This window comes from Heteronotia binoei, chromosome 5 (assembly GCF_032191835.1).
Source record: "Heteronotia binoei isolate CCM8104 ecotype False Entrance Well chromosome 5, APGP_CSIRO_Hbin_v1, whole genome shotgun sequence".
Classification (NCBI taxonomy): Eukaryota; Metazoa; Chordata; class Lepidosauria; order Squamata; family Gekkonidae; genus Heteronotia; species Heteronotia binoei.
Genome location: NC_083227.1, coordinates 68,159,572 through 68,176,605, shown reverse-complemented (window position 1 = coordinate 68,176,605; position 17,034 = coordinate 68,159,572). Strand labels below are relative to the sequence as shown.

At 42.7% G+C, this 17,034-nt stretch overlaps 1 protein-coding gene across 3 annotated transcripts in view; it reads right to left on the bottom strand.

Moving 5' to 3' along the window:
- Positions 1–14,386, bottom strand: part of LRRN1 (leucine rich repeat neuronal 1) — a 36,601-nt gene extending 22,215 nt beyond the window's left edge. Inside the window, exon 1 of one of the 3 annotated variants that reach the window (XM_060239578.1) lies at positions 14,124–14,386. The gene's annotated coding sequence lies outside the window, so the exon portion shown is untranslated. Of the gene's footprint in view, positions 1–13,156; positions 13,400–13,696; positions 14,015–14,123 lie in introns of those variants that run through there. The other 2 variants (XM_060239577.1, XM_060239579.1) reach the window with 2 other exon arrangements.
- Positions 14,387–17,034: the final 2,648 nt, after the last annotated feature.

The following is a 17,034-nucleotide window of genomic DNA, read 5'->3' as shown; positions in this document are numbered from 1 at the left end:
TACCTTTTAAGGTCCCCCCCCCCCCCACAATACCACCTATAGTGTGTTAGAATAAGACTGATGAACTACTAGAAATTGGATTGCTTCAGGTTTGAGGGCTCATTCTCGAGTCATTGAGGGGTTCACTCTCAAGGACTCAAAGCAGAGGGCTCAAATCTCAGGGCTGTCAATCATCTAGCACAGTCATCCACACACAACCCTACTAGATAGCTTCCTTTGAAGAAGTGCATACATACTTGCTTGGGTGTGCACATAGACACATAGACTGGAGGTGGTAAGCAACCATCAGCCACTAACAGCTCAACCACATGTTAAATTTAATGCACAGTTAATCTCTCTATTGTGTGATCAATAGTCTCACCCTTCAAGGCCACATGACTGTGGAAGTGTATAGTTACAGATAGAGTTGCTGGCTCCAGGCTGGGAAATACCTGGAGATTTTAAGGATGGAACCAGAGGAGGGTAAGGTTGGAGAGGGGAGGGACTTCAAGGGCAGTGGTCCCCAACCTTTTTGGTACCAGGGACCCGTTTTGTGGAAGATTATTTTTCCACAGACCAGGGGAGGGGCGAAGTGATGGTTTTGGGATGATACAATTATGCACTTTATTTCTAGGAAAATCACAAATACTCCCCCCCCCTACACCCACCCACCATTTTTTGTTTTACTTCAAATACAAACATACTTAAAACATTAACAGTCAATTAATATTTTGTTGCTGATGTCCCAGTGCTGCCTGGAGTGGGGAAGTCTAGAAAACTAAACTGGAGGGTTTGTCTGCAAAACTATATTCTTCCCCAGAAAAACAGCTACAACTCCTAAGAAGCAGTACAATAACAAAGACAGTCAGGTATAGTGGTCAGTATGAGCCTACAGTTTGGGAGACTTAAATTCAAAATCCCCAGGCTATATAGCAAAACGTGCTGGGTGAAGAGAGAGAGTGCAAACGGAGGGGGGGGGGGTGGATGAGAGGGGAAGGGAAACAGATCTTAAGGGCCACTGGGCTCCAACTTACCCTTGCAAACTGAGATGGGGTGGGGGGAAGAAGAAGGAAAACAGATCTTAACTCTTAAGCTTTCTGCAATGCGGGTAGTCAGGAGCTGGGACCAGTGCTTGCGTAGCATGCTCCTCACAAGGAGCACATTGCGCAAGCATTGTAGCGCTCCCCGACTCCACTTAGGCTTCCTGCAACCTGGGAATACTGAGCGGGGCCAGGGCCAGCACTTGCATAGCATGCTCCTTGCAAGGAGCGCGCTATGCAAGAGTTGTAGTACCCCTGACCCCTCTCAAGCTTCCTGCAATGCAGGAAACCTGAGTGGGGCCAGGAGCTGAGGCCAGAGCTTGTGTAGCATGCTCCTTGCAAGGAGCACGCTACACAAGCATCGCATGCTATGAAAGCATCGTAGCACTCCCCTGACGCCGCTCAGGTGGCTACAACTTTCCTTTGCAAACAGAGGGGGTGGGGAGGAAGATCAGCTCTTGTGCAGCCCGGTTGCCAACAGTCCACGGACTGGTATTAGTCCATGGACCAGGGGTTGGGGACCCCTGCCATAGAGTACACCTTCCAAAGCAGCCATTTTCTCCAGGTGTACTGATCTCTGCTTCTGGAGATCACATGTAATCCCAGATCTCCAGGTACCACCTGGAGGTTGGCAATCCTATGAGATACTACAAGTTACAATTCCTAGTATACCATAAGTACTGCTATTCAATGCAACATCATGACGTCTTATACTAATCACCTTAAGGATCAGGACACCAGGAACCTGTCAGCTCTAAATGAAGAAGTCAGACTCATACTCTCATATTACATTCTAGAACAACAATAAAATTATAGCTTATCTCATTTGTGCTTTATGCGTGCACTGTGTCAATCCACTGTAGTTGTGCTGCAATGCAATCCTGTACGGAATTATTCCTGTTTAAAGCCACTGATTACATTGGGCTCAGACTGGAGATAGCTCTGCAAGGGATTGCGCCAAAATATTCCTACTGGAAATCAACGTTGCTTGTTATTCCAGTACATATTTCCCGCAAGGATGAGCTCATCTTATATGAAAAAGAAACATTACAACCAACATCCAAAAGCAAGCTAAAGATCTCAACCCAAACAAAATATACACCAAATGTTGTATTTGTATATACTTCCTTAGAACTATAATAACATGGAAATATTTTAAAACCTTTGAGAATACAGTATCCTAAAGTCATTAACATTAGTTAACATGACTTTTCTTTTTACAGACTTCTTTTTGGAAACGGGTACAAAGTTGTACTGGGTGAATAAACCATCTTGGATGTCAGTAAAAAGAAACCTTTGTTTAGTTCTTAGTACATTTATACATCTTTTCATTATGAAACTTAAGGCACGTGTACACTGAATTCACTAAAGGTTTCCCATTCCAGTACTGACTAGACTAGACACCTGCTGTGTTATATGCCTTCCAACCATTCCTGGAACTAAATCTTCAAAGATCATCTCTACTGTTTCCATGGCAGATTATTAATCAAGCCACTCTAGACAATGTTCATACATATAAAAATACCAAAGACTTTCCATACATAAACTGGAGTTACATTAGAACTCCAACATATTTAATTACCATGGCAATCCACTATAGGTGTGCTACAGTACCATCCTAAATACATTTAACACTCAAATTGGTTCCCTATTTCTAAAATTTAGAAACCAGACACACATTATAGAAAACCCTTTGCAAATAAACCTAACATACTATGCAACAACTTTCAATGTCTGAGAAGAGAAAATTTGGGTTATTTGAAGTTTAAGCAGAGTTTGAAAAAAACGTTGTTCAGCTGTTAGCTCATGCTTTTCATCGCTGCAGAATCTTAAAAGTTCTCATGCTGGAAGGGACTTGAAGTATATCTAATCTAAACCCCTGACAAGGCTGAATCCTCTGCAAAGATAATGAAAACAAAAAATGTCATTCTGGATCAGACAAGGACCAGCAGTGTTTCGAAGCTTCCAGATAGGATGTGAAGAAGAAAAGGTGCCCCTCAGGTTGTTTCTCCTCCATGTTGGATACTCAAAAGAATTTACACTGCCTTTTGAACAGAGAATGAACAAATGAAGCTGCCTTACACTGGTCCATTAAACTCAATGTTGTCTAATACCTTCACTAATACCTCAGCTAGAAATCCTTCCATATCCCAATGTTACAAAGAGGAAATGGTGACGGTTGTACTTTGGACCTTATGAGTGAATTTAGCTATAATGGCTAATAGTTACTGACAGAACTGTCGTTTCAGTTTGTCCTATTCCGTTTAGATATTGTCTAATCTAGATCTTATTGCCTTATCTTGTAACATTTCACTCAGTCTAGAAAGAGCCAGAGAAAAGAAGATGGACCAGGCAGTCTGAATATGTTGACAGGCCCATGTTTTACAGCACCATCTTTTCCAGAGTTATATCCCTCCATGCCCTTTGACTTAAATGAACAGATCGGCCTCTGAAGTCTGCTTCAGAAGACAAAACTCTACTTAAACTGGTACTGTTAATGTTCTGTCCTCCCCCTCCAATGCCACTTGGTGTAGCTATGGTCAGATGGTAGTCCAGTTTAACTGTTTCAACATGCCATATCAGTTTCATGTTCAGAATCTTAGACTCCTTTGTTAACATGATTTTTCCATCTTCCATCCCTATTAATTCATCTTAAATTATTATAACGTTCATTCAGCTGTGTCAAAGAGAACACAGGACTTAATAGCATGAAGAACAGACATCCACAGAATGATTTCACATTTTTAAAGAAGTCAAAGTTAATTCTTTTGATTGTCTTAATAGCCTCTCACCATCTCAAGCAACTAATTCTTCCTGAAGAACAGGCATACTTATTAGCATTGTGATATAATGACAGCATTTCATAGCATGGTTGAGTGACTTTTTAACCAAATCACTCAATTTCTATTTTTTTAGTAAGCTTAATTGCAGGAAGAGAAGCAATTAAAAGTTTCTTCCCCCACTAGTTACAGAGAACTCTTGTCTTTACTTTTTCTTACTAGCACATTTGTTAATCATTTCATAAACAAACCTCACAACTCTAAATCTATACAAGTCAGTGGCACAACTTTAATCAATTTATAAAATACAATAAAACTCATTAAAAATGCAAGAGCATCTTATCATAAAATCAGATAAAAATCAATGAAAAATCAGAACCAGTCAGATCTAGCAGTCACATTAGAGCCATTATTTAACATCATAAGAGTAGAAATACACACATATATTCTCTCACTTTCTCCATCCCTCTATCCTGGGCAAAAAGGAACATTTTCATATGGCATCTAAGAAACACCTAACTATCGACCATGACAACGTTCACAGGAAGGGAGTGCCATAGATAGGATGGCAGTAGGGTTGCCAGCTCTAGGTGGGGAAATTTCTGGAGGTTTTGGGAGTGGAGCCTAGAGAGGGCAGGGTTTGGGGAGGGACCTCAGTAGGGTACAATAGAAGCCACCCTCCAAAGTAGCCATTTTCTCCAGGGGAACTAATCTCTGTCATCTGGAGCCCCTTGGTCGTCACATGGTCCAATACTGGACCACTATCTGCTGATGGATAGCAGACAGTCCTCTGCTCCTGAACACCTGTCTGAAGCATTAGGAGCCGTAGCGGGATGGCTACAGCAGAGCCGACAGAAGTTAAATCCAGCTAAGAAGGAGGCCTTGTGCCTGAGATGAGGGGAGGGGGGGAGGTTGTGTAACCAGCTACAACCCTTGGATGGCATGGTTTTAGTGCTGACCAGGTGAAGAGTTGGGAGTGATCCTGGATGCCTCACTCTCTATGGAGGCCCAGGTCATGGCGGCTGCCAGGCCTGCCTTCTACCATCTATGGCAGATCAGACAACTAGCATCATATATATCCCCCCAAGATCTGGCCACAGTGACCCATGCAATGGTCACTTCCAGACTAGATTACTGTAACTCGCTCTACACTGGCTTGTCCTTGAAACTGATCCGGAAACTGCAGTGGGTGCAGAACACGGCAGCTTGCCTGCTGACTGCATCACCTATACAGGTGAGCATGCAGCCAGTGCTCCATGGCTTGCACTGGCTGCCCACAGAGTACCGGATCTGCTTCAAGGTGTTAGCTCTGACTTTCAAAGCCTTACGAGGCCTGGAACCAGCATACCTGTGGGACCGTCTCTTCCCGTATATGCCCCGGAGGCCGCTTCACTCGGCCTCCCAAGATAGGCTGACTGTCCCAAGCCCAAGAGATGCCCATCTTGTCTCTACCAGGGCCAGGTCCTTCTCGGTCCTGGCCCCAACCTGGTGGAATCAGCTCCCTATAGAGATCCAGGCCCTACCTGGCTTGCTAGACTTTCGCAGGGCCTGTAAAATGGAGCTGTTCTGCCAGGTCTTCGGGTGAGGCGGTGAGCATCTACCCATTAGATCGGTTGGCCTCCCCTACTGTACTATCTTGCTGTGCTGATTTGCTGTACTGTCCTGCTGCACCATCTCATATTATTCTGTAGGGCAATTTGTTCTATTGAATACTGAAATTGACTTTTATTAATATATGATTTTATTGTAATTTTATTATTATGTTGTGCTCTGCCCTGAGCCCCTACAGGGGAATGAGCGGAATATAAATAAACTAATAATAATAATAACTATAACTGTAATAATGAAAGATCTCCAGGCCCCACCTAGAGATTGACAACTACAGATGGCACAAAAGAAAACACCTTCTCCCATGTGACTACTTACCGAAGTAGTCTTACCTTCACACAGTGAAGGGCCTGTCTTGTTAGGTTGAAGTGTATGGTAGAAAGTGATCCTTTAAGTATCCTGCTGCACTGTGACCCCATTTACAAGTTACAGTGAATGCTTGCACAATCTGTGTACAGTGTACACTGGTTTTTCTTTATGTGCATTGAATAATCCTCACATTCCATTCCATGCACACACAACTGGATGTGTGAATTAAAATCCCACATTTATCCAGGCACATTTCTTAGGTGAAGTTAATGTGCACTGGCTCCTCCTTACAAACAGGTGTATGCACACACATGCTGGTTGAATGTGCATTCACCGTAGAATATGAACAAGACTCCTAATCAGGGTTCTAATGATAATAACCAGCAACTTGAATTGGGCCAGGAAGTAAATGGGTAACCATAAAGGCCTTTGAAAAAACTGCATGAGGTAGCCTCTGTAATTAGATCCAGATAACACCCTGACTGCTGCATTTTGTATCAACTGTAGCTTCCCAACTCTTTTCAAAGGATATCCCTCAAAAGAGGCACTACAACAAGTCAGTCTGCACGCAATCATCGCATGGATAACTGTGCCCAAATCCTGCTTACTGAGGAAAGGCCCAGAGGTGGCAAACCAGCCTCAACTGAGCAAAGGCACTGCGTTGTCACAAGAGACCTGTGGTGCTTTCTATAGATCAAAAGCTAGAAGTAGTCTTAAAACTGTGACTATGTTTCTTTACAGGGAGTTTGACCCCATGCAGAATAGACTATCTACACAAACCTTCATTTATGAAGTGAAGCTTCACAAAACTTCCTTCAGAACAAGATTCAAAGTCCAGTGGCACCTTTAAGGCCAAGGAAGTTTTATTCAAGGTATGAGCTTTTGTGTGTGTGCACACTTCAGATATATTGAAATTAAAGTTACCAGTCCATTCATATAGAAGAACAGATTGGATTTATATCCTACCCTTCACTACCCGAAGGAGTCTCAAAGTGGCTTACAATCTCCTTTCCCTTCTCCTCTCCACAACAGACACCCTGTGAGGTAGGTGTGGCTGAGAGAGCTCTGACAGAACAGAGCTCTTGAGAGAAGGGCTTCTGACAGAGTTATGACTGATAGGTAGAGGATAAGCAGCAAATTAGAATACAACTTAATGAAGATGTTTAACAGATGCAAGGTCCAAACAGAGTAGCAAGCTAAGTTTATATGATCACCGTTTGGATTTAATTCTGAGGAGGGGGGGACAGTGAAGCAAATATTGGAGATTGATCTGTAAATGTACCCTTCTTAATTGGGGGATGCTGAGAGCAATTAACTGAGACCTTATTGCTACGTTCCATTTGTCTTTTCTCAAGCATGGAGATAGCTAACAGCATCCTTTTTTAAAGGTGGGTTGACTGGTTATGAAGTCATGTCTCCTCTGTCACCAGACCAAAGAAATACCATTCCAAAAAGTTATCTACTGCTCCAAAATTACATTTCATTCTACTAATCACTTGCATTACAATCAGTCTTCCAAACTGCTATTCCAAATATGAAATACAGTAAAATAGAGAGGACATATAGCCCTTCTTGGTGATAATATAGATGTAAGAACTGAATGAGCTTAGCATGTGTTGTGAGATAAGAAACCAATATCCTTGTTAAATCCTGGTGGGGGGGTTATTGTTCTGAGTGTTGTAATAACTTCAGCAATTTCTCTTTTCTGTTCCTGAAGTTCCTTTGCAATAAGACAGCTACTTTGAGGTCAATTAGTTCCTTCAGTTAGTTTCTCTTCATAACTTTAAGTTCACTTCAAAACAGAGAGCAATGGCCCACAGCTATAATATTTATTAGCTATTATTTATCTAGCAATTTAGTGTGCAAAGTACATTACAGTTTTTATGGAAATTCTCTACACAACCCACTAAAAAGTAGAAAAATTACTGCTTACAATGTGCAATGAGGGTGATGGGCAGTGCCTTGCCAACACCCACATGCCAAGGCCTTTGTCAAACTGAGATTTAAAATGTAGAGCCAAATTCAAAACTAAGTTCCTTGAACTAAACCTTCTCTCAAAGAGCAGAACAACCCCTAATATTTGGCATACAGTCCATTGTATCTGAGGTAAACTCACTGTATAAGGTATCTGTATTATCCAGTGACCAAATCTGCAAGCCTGTGAAAACATCTGAAAGCTGCATGAGTGCAGCAGACTGCCACATGAAGAGTTTAATTAGCTGAAGGTTTGTGATTAGCTTTTGTTGAACATCATGGAATTGGACTAAGAAGTTTATATGCCTCCCCTCTTAAAAACAACAACAGCCCACCCTTCACATAGGCTTCCCCCTCTGGCAGACATTTTCTAAGCACAGAACTGAAAACTCCTTTTAGCTTGAAAGGATGAAGTATCACACGTGTATTGTTCATGTAACTATGGTAACCTACAAATGACACCAGTGTTTCTATTTTATACACAAATGAGAGGACAGCTGTGGGGACCACATGTTTGCCAAAAAGACTATCATTTGTGAACCAGGATAGCTTGGGTCTAAAAAATTAAAACTCATTTTCATGTCATAAATTTTGGGGAGGGGGGTATAAAAATGTAATGCACTAAGATGAAGGTAACAATGGGAAAGATACATTTCATCCTGACAGTCTTTTTATTACACTTGCTTCTTTCCATTTGCCAGGATGAATGTGAAAAGGTTCTTTTCCTTTACACATACGTACATATATGCTCTCTTAAATTTCCCAAAGTCCTTTTGTAAAGGTCACACAGGTTCCACATCCATGTAATAAGAATGCTGACATTCTAACCACATTCTCTCACCAGCAGCCATCCTTGTCCGCAGCCACTTCAAAAGGCAGCAGGAGATAAATTAAGGGAAAAGTCAGCATCATGTGCATCACTACATCACTTCTGGCAAAAAAAACCCCAAACCCTGGAAATGTCATAAGGGGGCTCTAGGAATTGCCAGAATCTCTATGGTTTTACTATACTTAAGATTCTAGAAATCTTTAGAGCCACCCTATAGCACTTCTGGGCTTTCTCCAGAAATTACATAGTGGCACACAGGACATCACAGTCCCTGCCCCCCCCACCCCTCCAAACCTCCTGCACAATGCACAGCCTGCCAACTCTATAACCAAAGGATATATTATAAACTTAACTGCATTTTAAGCATATGGCAAGGGAGCACTTCTTGTTTGCCAATGTTCTCCAGAGGAGTTTTATACACATTCTTGAAACTTCTCAGTATCTGGAGTTTAGCTTTGAACTAACTGTAGAAAATTAAGCCCAGATTTTCAACAGTGCTGGGACATGTAACACTTGTTAAAAAACATCTAATGAAAAAGTGAGACTAAAAATGCCTTGTCTATATACTGGATGAATTAGAACTGCTTATTTCTCATGAGAACCCAGCCTATCTGTAATCATGTTAAAATTAGACTGAATGTAAGCTTTTACTCCCAATTAAAACATTCCAGCAAAAGTAGCTGTAACAAGCTGTAACGTTTAGCTGTAACACAAGCTTTATTTGCATGTAATGTTGCACTTCATTTGTATGTAATTGCTGATCTTTCAGTGAGTATTAATGCTTTCCTTGAAGCTTGGACAACTTCTGTTAACACTTTTTTAAAAAACACTGGAAAAAACAGCTTAGAGTCTTTAAAGTATCTCTCTGTATAAAGAAAATTAGAATGCACAAACATACATTGCTTTCATAAAACTGAATTCCATAATTTGGACCATTAGATGTATTCATTTCAAGCACAACCAAAAACAGCAGCTGAAATAGTGATTCTGACTACAGTTATAACCTGGACAGTGAAACTCAGTATAATGTCTGCACGCCTCCCTATCTCTCATACAGCTGCCTTCTACTAAATCAGACCATCAATCTCTCAAGGTCAGTATTCCCTACTCAGACTAGTAGTGGCTCTACAAGGTTTCAGGCAGAGGTCTTTCACATCACCTCCTATCTGACCTTTTTTAAAAAACTGGAGCTACTTTGGATTGAACCTGGGACATTCTGCATGCCAAGCAGCTGATCTAGCACTCAGCTCCATGATACCTGAACAACAACTTCCAGATCAGTACTTCTAAAGTAAAACATCCTGTTACTAAAATTTCCTTTGTGTGTAAATATCAGTGCCTCTGTTTTCATATTGAGAACAAGCTTTTTGATGAGATTATTACCTTAATTTTTACATTAACTGCTACTCTGCTGAAGAGCTAACTCTATACATTAAGACCAGAGGATATTTATGGTACACCAGCTGATGTATACAGTATTGGGCAAATCCCTGGCACCTCTCTGCATAGAAATCTGATGCTTGTCTATAAGGCAGTCGAAAGATTCAGTTGAGAGCAGGACTACTGCCTAGGAATCTGATTTTTTTAAAATCACCCCTGGACAGGGTTACCAGGTCTGTGTTGGAAAATACCCAGCAATTTTGGGGGTGGATCCAGGAGAGGGTGGGGTCTGGAGTGGGGAGAGGCTTCAGCATGATACAATGCCATAGAGTTCACCCTGCAAAGCAGCCATTCTCTCCAGCCAGAGATCAGTTGTAAAAGTGGGAGACCTCCAGGTCCCACCAAGAAGCTGGCAACCCTACCCCTGGAACTATATATTTTAATGGGGTTATGGCAAACTGTGCAATTAGGCTGTGTTAACTGAGGAAGGAATATAGCTGTTCATAGAGCAGAGAATCCAATATCTGTCCATTTCATCTGATAAAGTTTTCCCAACTCAAACACTTGCTCCACATGCCCTATCTAACAGTAGTTAACATAAAATGCATAGTTGATTTTTGGGAGATCAACATGAACTAGAAAAAAAGTACACTGAGCTGAACACTAGTGCAGCATCTGAGGGGGATTGTGCATCTGTTGCATTACAGAAAGGAGATGTATTGGCTTGAGCTGCTTTAACTAATGCCATTTTTATTATCTTAGGTGAGGATGGGCAAATTATTTCCAAATGCACTGGAGATTTAGTCTGCAACAAAACCTTTCCCACTCTCCTTTATAAAAAAAAGAGTCATCTGGCAGTCTAGGATCCTAATCCAGGTCTCTACTTCCTATTTCATAGGCAATTGACTTCATCGTGATGTAAAAGGGAATATACGTATGCACAATAGGATAACCATGTTCCATCATGACCACAGTTAATATAAATTTTCAGGCCATCATGAAACTGAACGGTTATGTGCTAAAATAAGGGACAAACTTAAAAAAAAAATATATTAGCAAATAGCCACAGGTAGCCATAAAAAAAGTTTCCTCCACACAGCGAGACACTTGAGCTTTACCAAGTAGTTCTGTTTCGTTCAATGCCACAAATGGTACAGTCCTAAGAAGAATTCCAGATGTCTCAGAGCATAGGTTTAGACATATTGTGCTGCATTTTAGATTGCACTGACAGATATATGTGGACAAGAAGCACAGTACATTTTGCACACTAGTAACTTTTCTGGAGTTAGTGCCAAGGCTGATACAAAGGACCATCTGGCTGATCAACGTGAGCGACTTCCTTTTCTGCAAGTTTGCATCTTTCCAAATACAGTCCTCCCCAATTTCAACAGTCTCAATAGAGAGATTTCATGCCGTTCAACAAAGTGAAAAACCTGAAATCCCATTTAACTGTAATGCTAGAGAAACACAAGTGATACCTAACGTCATGAGATAGGAAGGAAACCTTACTTTAAATAGTTTTGTTTTAAAATTTAAAGGCTTCATTTAACAGCATGTAGCTAAGCAAATTCACATGGAATCTCTCCCATAAAGAATAAAAGAATATTCAGCCTTCTACAACTCATCCTGGAGCAACTAGTGTGCACACTGAAATTGGGTGTGTGTGTGTTATTAACATTACATTGTGATGCACCTTTCTTCTTCCTGTGGACTCTAAACTTTTCATCAGTCCCAATTTCTACTCTGCTACTGAGAAGCATGCAACAAACCAGCACTAAGTAACTTGGGAAAACATGTAAAATAGCAAATGAACATCTGTCATATATTCCTCCTCAGAACAATGCTGCTCCTAACACAATGTCTTTTTTCCCTCTAGCTCTTTATTGAATCTTCCCTCCCCTCCTTTTCATTTTGGTGAATGGGGTCTTTTACTTTTGGCCATGGAACTCAACAAAAGAAGAGGCAACTGGTGCCTGGCATGCAAGAAGGTACATTCATCCATGCTCATGTACAAGTCCATGCTGCATGCTTTTGTCCGAGGGGGATTCACAATGCTGGGAGGTGAAATGCACAGGCTGCTGTCAGCCTAATACCCAAAAGGGGATGCTCTGAAGGCCGCTTTTTACATTTCTAGTGTTTTACATGAAACCATATCAGATTGTGCACATCCTGGGGCGGGGGGGGGGGGCAATAAGTTAACACATAAAGATCTTTACAAGTTAATACAGCTGGAAAAATTTAAAAACCAGCACATTTGGAGTCTTAGGTGATTTAAAACTGACCAAGCTTACTGATTCTTTGATTTGGTGTCTGGCATCATGGACTGAAATGGGGGGAGGGGAGGGGAGTGAGAGAGTACAGTTTTAAATACCAGCACTAAAAAAAATTGTATCACAAAACCTGAAAAATTAAACAGTGCTCTTATCTTTGTACCTCATTTGAGAAAGTAGTCATTGGGGGCATTCGGGAAGCAAATGTACCACTTTAGGATTTTTGTTCAAAGACTTTGGCTGTTGCATAAAGGTGAAAGACAGCAAAGGCGTATAATTTCCAGTCCGAAAAGGGAAACAAAAAAGCCACTCACACTGAGCCTTTATGCCATTTTCTTAGGGTCTATTGTTAAACTGAAGACTCCTTGTCTTTTCAAATTCCTTCATGTGAATGGATGAGGCAAGACATCTGCCAGGGTGCGCTCCCATTTGCATGCAAATCAGAGATTTGGGGGGACACACATGCCCCTTTGCTGGACAAACAGCACCAGTCTCCTTGCCATACATCCAAAAAGGGGAAGCAAAACTTCAGCTCTACTTTTCCTGAAGCATAATTCGGTAGCTGTTCAAATACGCAGGGAAGCATTTAGGAGAATTTAAAAAACAAAACAAAAACCCGAAGTAGCCGCCAACATGACAAAGAATCTCATGTCATCTTAAAGGTAAAGCTTCTGTGGGCCACATGTCTTAAACAAGTATAGGGTGAAAATAATAAAAAAATTATCTGCATCCTATGATATTCTGGAAATCATCCCCCTCCCTACTGTGCATACTATTTGTAAAAGAAAGAAACTACTCCGCTTCGCTAGAGGGTCACATTAATGCATCCCGGAAGTCAGCATCGCCAACAATAATCACATATTGGACTGAACTTTCTTTACAGAAATTAGCAATATCCCAGGGTTGAACAATGCAACCAAAATAGCATTCACGCCTCTAACTGGAGTGCTTCAAGCCTCTGCAGAAAGACAAAAAGGGATTTCTAACCTCAGCTGAAACAGGGAAGCAGCAAACCGAGAGAAAAGGACTTCTGGCTGCAGCCACCACCCCTTATCCCCCGCACGCTCCAAAGCACAAAGGACACAGGATGGCAAACTTTCCCGACTTTGCCTGGCTTGGGATAAATGAGGGCTGGCGGCGGCCGCCGTCTCCCTTTGGTCTTGCAAGCAGATGGACCCTTTGAAACCACCACACCTCTTGGGAAGACCGCGCCGCTACTGTCCGACTCCTCCTCCTTTCCCTGAGCGGCGCGATTAGGCAATGCCGCGACCTTTCTTTCTACCGTCCCTCGTCACTTACGACCCCCCCCCCCCTCCATCGTCGCGCAAGGAAGAACAAGGGGGCAGCTGGTTCTTTGTTGCCTTCGGAGGGAGAAAAAGGGCGCGATAGGGCAGGCTTCCCGTACACTGGGGCAACGCTTGCGCCCTCGACGCAATTCCCCCTCTCTAACCTCTCCAAACAACAAAAAAAGCAAGCAGCACTGCTAGGTGACATCCCTCCTTGTGATCCCTCCAGGGAATCACTTACTTGTTCCCATCACCTTTCATAAACACCGGGCCGCGAGCTGCTGTTGCTTCTTTTTTAAAAGTCTTTCGCCACACCTCGGGCAACCCCCTCCGCTGCCTTACTCCATAGCAACTTGGCGGCTTCTTCTTCTTTCTCCAGGTAACCCGCCTCCCTGCGGCCCAAACAGAAGAAGAAAGCACTTATCCAGTGGGGGGGACCAGGAAGGAAAAGACTCTCTTTGCCCCCATGCAGAAGACAGGAGGGGCTCGTTCATCCGCCGGCCCTATCCCAAGAGTCACAACAATCCCTGATGGGGAGGACTTAAACAGTTAAAAAAAAGGGGGGGGGGGGCGAATCAAGATTCAGACTCCACCAGTTTGACTTTTGTAAGGCTGCAACACTGCGACGGAAGAAACCGAGAGGATCGCCGAAGCACACACCCCCTCACCTTCCACGGCCGAGCGATGGCGGCTTTAATTTCCACTCTTGGGTAATTGGTCCCTCCGGTTCTCTTCTTCCTCCTTCTCCCGCCGCCGCTACATTCTGCCTTCTCCTAAGCTCCGCTTTGCAAAGCCTGCAGCCGGCGTGCACCTGGTGTAAGCAAAGCGGGTCAGCTGACGGTCTGCCTCGCGATTGGCTGCTCTCCGTTCTCCCCCCCCCCCCGCCCTTCAATACACCAGAGACCCAAGCAGGGCACCATCTGTACGGGCTGCTAACAAAGGAAAGCCGGAGTGAGGTGGTTTAATGGGGCGGCCTGGCGGTGCTGTAGGAATGGGGAGAGTGGGGAAAGGCCGCTATTTCCCTCCGCAACCCGGTCTTCCAGTCCCTTTTGCGCTGGGGCCAGAGCAAAGGGGAAAGGGTGGGTGTGCTCTTCTCTCTCTCTTTTTTTCTTGTTGCTGTTCAAGGCAGACAAAAAGTACCTTGAAACACAAAGGGAACAAAGCTCTTGTCCAGGAAACAGTCTGGGACCAAAGAGTGGGTGCATGACATTTTTTTAAAAAACAAACTAGATTTTGATCTGTGAGCTTTAAACATATGCAATTTCGTGATGTTTGATATGAAGCAGTTAGTATGCTTGAATATTCCACAGAGTGTATGTATCTCTCATTCCTCAACATTGATCTTTGTCACTTCTGGGCTCAGGGCTGCTTCACCACATTTCACACATGGAAAGTGCTTCTGCTCTGTGTAGAAATTAAAATCTTGCTAGAATGGGGTTGTTTGATGATAATGCATATGTATTTTGTCCATGGGTGTGCACTATGAAGCTTCATATGGTTTGTAGGAATAATCCTGCACTGGGATATTTCCATCATATGTAACCGATTTCCCTTTCCTGCTTGTAATCCTTCAAGTCAGCGAGCTGCAAGTTTTGTTTTACTGGTGCACAATGGTTTCTTCCCCAAAGCATCTTTATGCCAAAACAAAGAGCCAGTTCTGCTTTTTCTTTGCTCCAGTGAAGTAAATGCTTTAGAGGAGCCCTGGAGATATTGCCTTTCTGTCTGCAGGGAGCACTCCTCTGGACACAGCTACTTTCATCATAGGAGGATGTTTGGCTTCAGAACTGATGACTTTTTGTGGGATCCCCTAATGGTGTGTGACTGGTCCCTTCTCCTCCAAGAGAGTGATGCCCATTGCCTGCTTTCAAAATTCCAAAAGTACTCTCAGGTTCAACAAAGTTGAGGAGAACCCCAGCTGTAAGTCCTGATGGTGAAATTTATCACCAAAGGGGTTGACGTTGGTAGTTTGGGTGGATTTGGGTTTGGACATGCGTGGTCTAAGGCCGGTTCATTGATGGCTATCCTGTGCAGTCCTCCAGCCGCTGCAATTTTGGGATGCTTTGGGGAAGGTGGGGGGTTTTTTTGACCCACCCTATTTTTCTGCAAGGGAAGGGAACTGTCTGTGGCCCTGTCATTCAGGCATCAGGTCCATTGGATGGACACCCATTGGATGGATGCCCAGTATTCCTTGTGTACAACTATAACCTTGTACTGCTTTTTCACATATCTATAAATCCACAAAGAGTAACTAGCCCTCCAACATTTGACTTGCCTTCTGGACTCCAAATACCTACCTTGTGATCTAAAAGGATAAAACCAAAATCACCACCGGTTGTTAGACTCCTGGCTTGGTAGCTGGAAGGAAGTCTTAAGGTCAAGTATCAATTTGGTGCCGACAGAGCAAAGAGCGTCTCCATGTGACTCTGCATTGTCTCATTGAACTTTTGCTGCAACCCATACAAAATACTTGTGTATGCTTAGTCTGTGCATCAGACATCTGTAGCCCAGCTGGATATCATGCTGGCATGTAGAACTCATGATTGCATGCTTGAAAGACAAAGCTGAGCCCAGGCAAAGTCCTTGATTCCTTGGCAAATAGGGCTCTTTTTTCCTGTCAAGTCATAGCCAACTAACAGAGACCCTGTTGACTTTTCAAGGCAAGAGACATTCAAAGGTAGTTTGCCATTCCCTACCCTTGTGTAGCAATCCTGGACTTCCTTGGTGGTCTCCCATGCAAATACTGACCAGGGCTGACCCTGCTTAGCTTCTGAGATGTAATGAGATTGAGCTAGCCTGCATTATCCAGGTCAGGGTAAATGCAGCCTTACTAGACATAACTGACTAAGTGTGTAGCTGTAACAAGGCTGATGTGGTTATTTTATGTATTTAAAATTCTCTGGGTGTTCAAGGTGCTTTACAATAAGCAATTGTAACAAATGGTAACACAATAACAAATAACAAGAACAAATGATCAAATGACCATCATCAACAAAACCTTCTGTAAAAGTGTTAAAACAAAAAATCAATAATAATTCATCAGCAGTCAACAATTCAGCTGGTCTAAAATGCTAAAAACTCTGCACAACAAGTGAACCTAATATTGTTTCCGAAAGGCTAGGGGATGTGCATACAGACATATATGCTGCATGACTTGCTAAAAGTGAAAGAAAAAGCCATTTTATAAACGTGGAGCTACAGCTATAATGGTTCTGCTCTTCAGTGTAAATGTCCAACATTACACAAAGAGTGAATGCATAAAATATACATAATTGATTATTTAAAGGTGGTGGGAGATTAGGGTGAGACGTTTACACATAAAGAAGGGACTTGCACCCTGCCTGAATGGCTTTTGCACAGTGCAGTCCTAATCCTTCATAAGCCTATTTAGGATTGTGCTTTAGTAAAATGTGGCTGCCCTATACCAATGGCAAACACAATCATGAGGTTTGGAAGAGCAAAGAGGATTTAAGGCTGCAGGCATTTGGGGTATTCCTATGAACTCAGCATGAATATAGGGCATTCAAATGAGATAGGCATGCCAGCCTTCAACTGGGATCTGGGGATCCCCTGGAATTACAG